Here is a 6,329-nt window from a genome sequence, read left to right as displayed (position 1 = left end):
TAATTGTGCCCACACAAATAGTCTTGACTGTTTTGCTGTTTATTTGCCATATTTTCATTATTTACTCCTGGAAGTCCAGTTAAATGAGATCAACTTCCTGCGACTCTGTTTGGATGAATGTCCTATTACTTACCGGTAATCTTCATTACTCCGGGTCCCGTAGTCCTCGACACCGTCATGGACTAGTGAGATGTAACTATCTCGCTGACAGAAAAAGAACGAAGGAATGCTGGACCTACCCTTCCCCCTCCCACTGGGAGTACATAAGGAGTACCGTCCCAGCATTCCTCCTGAAATACCAAGCCATAATGAAGGCCGGCAGACAGGGAGGGAGGGAGGGAAGTCATGACGGTGTCGAGGACTACGGGACCCGGAGTAATGAAGATTACCGGTAAGTAATAGGACATTACCCCCAGGTCCCTCCGTCCTCGACACCGTCATGGACTAGTGAGAAATACCAAAGCAAACCCCGGCATTCATACTAGAAAACACAACAAACCACCAGGATAGCAAACAAACCCAGAGATTTATTGGAAATAAAGCAGAAAAACAATCAGGAGCGAACAGAGCTCAACACCCCCAATGCAAAACCTCCATCATCCCCCAACAGATTGAGAAGGCGATAATGCCTGATGAAAGTATTGGAAGAGGCCCACGTGGCAGCCCTACAAATCTCAGAGAGAGGAACACCCTGAACCTCCGCCCAAGAAGCAGCCACCCCTCTCGTAGAACGACCCTGAACCCCCAGAGGAGGAGGAGAACCAGACAGAGAGTAGGCCAAGGAAATGACTTGCTTCAGCCAACGGCCGATGGACACAGAAGAAGCCTTACTCCCAAGGGAAGCCGCACCAAAGGAGACAAAAAGGGAGTCCGATTTGCGAAAAGCCGCCGTACGGTCCAGATAAATGCGCAAAGCCCTGCACACATCCAACAAAGACCACTGGGGACCACCAGGAGAATCCAAAACAGAGCCCAGGGCAGGCAAAACCAACTCCTGACACCTGTGAAATTGCGAAGAAACCTTCGGTACAAAAGAAGAATCCAGTCGGAGCACCACACCCTCCTCCGTGAAGGAAAGAAAAGGAGGCCGAGCCATCAAGGCTCCCAACTCCCCAAGACGACGAGCAGAGGTGACCGCCACCAGAAAAACCACCTTGAGAGTCAGAAATTTTAAGTCCACCACATCCAAAGGTTCAAAAGGAGGACCGACGAAAACTCGCAGGACCAAAGGCAAATCCCACAGGGGAAAAGAAGGACGAGGAACAGGCCGAGAAACAGTAAAACTGCGAAGAAGACGAGAAACCAAGTCCTCAATATCCGAAAGGTTCCCCCACGGGGAACGAAAAGCCCGAACAGCGGCCCACTGTGCCCGCAGAGTAGACACAGCCAAACCCTTCTCGAAACCTTCCCACAAAAACTGAAGGACAACCTGCAAGGAACAGAACAAAGGGGAGACCCCCAACGTCGAACACCAACGGTCAAAATTACCCCAATGCCTATCATAAGCCTTAAGGGTGGAAGGCCGCCGGGAACGCTGAAGAGCCACCGCTAAATGTTCCGGGAAACCGCGCCGTCTCCAACCCTGCCTTTCAACTTCCACACCGACAACCGCAACCGGAGAAGCGACAGGGACGGGGAAGACCGAAGTGGAGACGGAGACAGGGGAAGAAACCAGGGACCCTGCACCGCCAAAAGACGCACCGTCGGAAACCAAGACCTCCGAGGCCAAAACGGCAGGACCGCCACCACCTCCCGATCCTCCTGACACAAACGGGCCAGAAACCTGGGAACCAGAGCCAGGGGGGGGAAGGCATAGAGGAGACGCGACGGCCACGGGAGAGACAGAGCGTCTACCCCCCAGCAACCCTCCTGCAGAAACCGGGAGCAAAACCGAGGGAGCTGAGCATTGTGCCGGGAGGCAAAGAGGTCCAGAAAGGGACGCCCAAACCTCCCGCACACAAGCCGAAACGCAACCGGGGTGAGAGACAACTCCAGAGAGTCCGGAAAGCACCGACTCAGGGCATCCGCCACAAAGTTGTCCACTCCCCGAAGATGAACCGCCGTCAGAGACAGCAGATGGCCCTCCGCCCAACAAAACAGGGGCACCACTATCGCATTCAAGGAAGCCGAACGAATCCCCCCTTGATGATTCAGATAAGCCACCGTCACCATGTTGTCGGACCGCACCAACACGTTCCGACCGAGCAACAGAGCCCGAAAACCCATCACAGCTCGGGACACCGCCGTGAGTTCTCTCCAGTTGGACGACCGGCGGCTCTCCAGGAGGGACCAACGACCCTGAAGGGAGTGAGATTCCAAGGTCGCCCCCCAACCCAAGGCGCTGGCATCCGATGTCAAGACCAGAGAAGGAGAAGACTGCAGGGGCAGACCCAAAGACAGATGATCCCTCACAGACCACCAAAGAAGAACCGGGAGGACCACCGGAGACACAGGAATAAGAACGTCCATGTCGCGGGACAGGGGATCCCAGAGAGACAGGAGGTACACCCAAAGGGGGCGCAGATGAAAACGAGCCCAGGCCACCGTGAAAACTGTCGCCGCCATCAGACCCATAAGACGCAACCAAAGGCGCACCGGAAAAGCACCCCCCACCCGGAAACGACGAGCAAGGGACACCAATGTCAAAACCCGAGGCTCGGGGAGGAACCGTGTGTCCGAACGGAAGCGGGCCCCAATGAAAACCATGTCCTGCGACGGCGTCAGCTGACATTTGGGCAAGTTGATCAGAAACCCATGGGCCCGCAACGCCGAGCACACCACCTCCCTGGCCTCCAGCAACAGGACCCGAGATGGAGCATGGATCAACCAGTCGTCTAAATAGGGGTACACCATCACCCCTTGGAGATGAAGCCACGCGACCAAAGGCGCCACCACCTTTGTAAACACCCTTGGCGCCGACCGGAGACCGAAAGGCAACACCATGAACTGGTAATGACGCCCCTGAACACAAAACCGTAGAAACCTGCGGGATCGAGGATGGACCGCGACATGGTAATACGCATCCTGAAGATCGAGGGTACACATGAAGTGACCCGGCAGCACTAATGGAATCACCCTCTGCAAGGTCTCCATGCGGAAAGGAATCCTGGCCACCCATTTGTTCATGACCCGCAGATCCAAAATCAAGCGGAAACCCCCCGTGTTCTTTGGAACCAGAAAGACCAGGGAATAGAAACCCAACCCCATCTCCAACGGAGGAACCTCCTGAATGGCACCCTTCCGAAGAAGGTCCAGAATCCCGAGAGAAAGATGGGACCGCTTCACACGACTCGAAGGCCAAGGAGTCGGCCGAACACCCGAGTCTGGTGGAGGTGCCGTAAATTCCAGGACATAACCCTGGCGAATGATGTCCAACACCCAGACGTCGGAACACGACTGAACCCAGGCATCCAGGAAGAAGTGCAGCCGCCCTCCAACCAACAACCCGGGAACCACCGCCAAAGAGTCAGGAACGCGGCTTGGCAGGAGGAGGGGACTTACCCTTACGGTCCCGACCACGGCCAGAAGCAAACCTACCCTGGCCTCTCACAAACTGCCTACGAGAAGCAGGGCGAAAGAAAGATTTGGGTTTAGAAGGGACAGGAGCAGTAGTAGAGACTTTAAAAGAGGAAGAACGTTTCTTTTCTTTGAACAACTTGTGCAATTTCGTCTCCAACTCTCCTCCAAACAACATCGTACCCTGAAAGGGCAACCTCAAAGCGCATGCCTTCTGCGCAGAGTCAGTCTTCCAGTCCTTGAGGACAAGACTGCGACGAGCAGCCACACAAGCCCCCCCGGACAGAGCAGAAGCACGCACAACGTCAAAGGAGACATCAGACAGAAGCTCCACCTGACGCTCAATTTGCTCCAGCAAGCCAGAACAGTCCGTGGCATTATCCATAGACTGATAGAGAGACTTCAGGTCAGACAACAGGGACTGCGACACATAAGTCCCGTAGATGCCTGCCCTCAAGGCCAGGTGGGAGCCAGAATACACCTTACGGAGCGCCACATCCGCCTTCTTGTCAACCGGATCCTTCAGAACAGCATCTTCAGCAAGGGAAGTACGCCCCACCAAACTAGCCACAAACGAGTCAATAGGAATTGAATCAGGCAGTTCAGTGGCCATATCCTGCAGAGGATAGAGTTTCGTCATGAATCGAGGAATCAAAATGCGATCAGGATCAGCCCACTCGCGCTTCAAAACATCTTTGATGAAGGGATGGACAGGCACATCGACAGTGGCAGCACTCTGAAATTGACGCAACAAAGGGCCCCTAGAGGTACTAGGCGCGTCTCCGTCAGGGAACCCCATGTTCTCTTTAACATGCTGCACAATAACAGTCATAGTATCCTTGTCCACATATTTGCCCTTCAACTCGTCATCCCCCAAATGTCCAGCAGACTCATCGCCACTAGAAGCTGAAGAAACAGGAGCAGGACACTTGCGACGGGAACCAACATCACCCATCTCAGTCAAGGTTTCCCTGATTAAGCGCTTAATATGCGCATCAGCACCAGCATCACGGCGCCTGGACCTGGCAGGAGAGGGAGACCTGGAATCACTAGAAGAAGAGGAAGACCTCTCCCGGTGATGTCTTTTCCTGGAATGCTTTCCCATCGTAAAGAATACACCAAACACAGCAAAAACGCCAGAGATAACAACCGCTATGCGGTACTCACCCCAAACGCTCGTTATAACGAGTCTCCCAAGCCGGTAACCTCGAGGCGCCTGACTTCCGTCCCCACGATCAAAAACCGGAAGTCAGGCATGACGACTTCCGGCCGGGGAAGGAGCTCCAACCAATCCAGAGGAGCATCACGGCCGCGCCCCCTAGCAAGCCCAGCAGGCCAGGAGAGGCGGCCATCGGGCCAAGAAGAAACCAACGCGGTATTACACCGCCGCGTGGAACTAGGAAATGGAGAGGCCCGCGCCACTCCCCCCAAGCCCAGCAGGGAGGGAGAGGCCAACAAGGATGGGCCGCCGGCACCAGGTAAGAACCAGCGGCCACAACGATAAATCCAGAAAGAAGGCAGGAGCGCCCCCGCTCCTGCCGCGTCCTCTTACACCGTCAGGATGACAGAAAAAGAACAGGAGGAATGCTGGGACGGTACTCCTTATGTACTCCCAGTGAGAGGGGGAAGGGTAGGTCCAGCATTCCTTCGTTCTTTTTCTGTCAGCGAGATAGTTACATCTCACTAGTCCATGACGGTGTCGAGGACGGAGGGACCTGGGGGTAATGGATAGGAGTAAAATATAATTGGGAGTGTGGACAGCTCAAAGACAAGAGAAAGGCAATCGCAACCCCGCAATTCAGAGACATTAAAGACGATGACAAGGGTACTGCCCCTGATTCCTTTTAAGTTAGGCATGTAGTTTATTTATTTATTATGTGTTTTCTATAGTACGAACAAGATCCAGCTGGTATCAGAGCGCTTTACAAGTTATATAGTATCAACAGTTGTGAAAACAGTGTAAAGAGGCATCGAAAACATAAAGAAAGCGAGTAACCAGACAAACATGAGACAAACAGTTCCATATTTTTATAGCACATTGACCCAAATGAATATAAAAATGATCAATTCTAAGTTCACTCAAAATATTTGTAAAGGTCTGTTGCTATACATATTAGATTCGTATTGTGTCATAAGCGTCTATCAGACTGCTAGGATGCGAGCTCTATTAGAATACATCTTGTGATCACGCCAGATGGATCTGATTTCACACCAGACGGTCTAGTTGACATATTACCTTTCAGGCCTCGATGTAGTTACTATGCCGTTGATTATGGTACGAATTTGCTAGTTAAAAAGATCTTTGCTTCTCTTTTGAAGATTTCCGGGATGCTTCTAATGTTTGGAGGAAGCGAGTTCCAGACTCTAAGAGCGGCTCTGGAGAAAGATCTTTTGTAGGTTTTCTTCTTTACGATACCTATTTGGCTTCTTCCAGGACCAGCTTGGATATTGCCCGGCGGCTAGCTCAGGATGGTGCACATGAGCAGCCCTAAGAAGGTAAACGTGGACGGGCCGTGGAGGAGCTGAAGGCAGAGAACCTGAGCGTGTCTGGTGTTGTATGCCATGGGGAAAGAGGAAGACCAACAGAGGCTGGTAGAAAGAGTAAGTGATACCCACACAGCCCTAACATCTGAGTCCTTTCTACATATCTAGTGGCCATTCAGAAGCATAGCACCACTCTCTGATGGGACCTGAGAGCAAAGATTCCATAGTTATATCCTCTTATTATTCTCCTAGCCCTTAGGTTTCTCCAGAAGGATCGAATCCCTATCCTGTAACACAAGATTCCCATGTGTGAAGCATCTAGCACTAGC

The 6,329-nt window shown here is 52.6% G+C and overlaps 1 pseudogene; it reads left to right on the top strand.

The window, feature by feature from the left end:
- Positions 1-4,976: 4,976 nt before the first annotated feature.
- The window catches only part of LOC146870947 (dehydrogenase/reductase SDR family member 4-like), a 253,161-nt pseudogene continuing 251,808 nt past the window's right edge, over positions 4,977-6,329 (top strand).

Source organism: Triturus cristatus, chromosome 1_1 (assembly GCF_964204655.1).
Source record: "Triturus cristatus chromosome 1_1, aTriCri1.1, whole genome shotgun sequence".
Lineage (NCBI taxonomy): Eukaryota > Metazoa > Chordata > Amphibia > Caudata > Salamandridae > Triturus > Triturus cristatus.
Note: the sequence above shows the minus strand (reverse complement) of the source record. Positions and strands in the feature narration are given on the sequence as shown.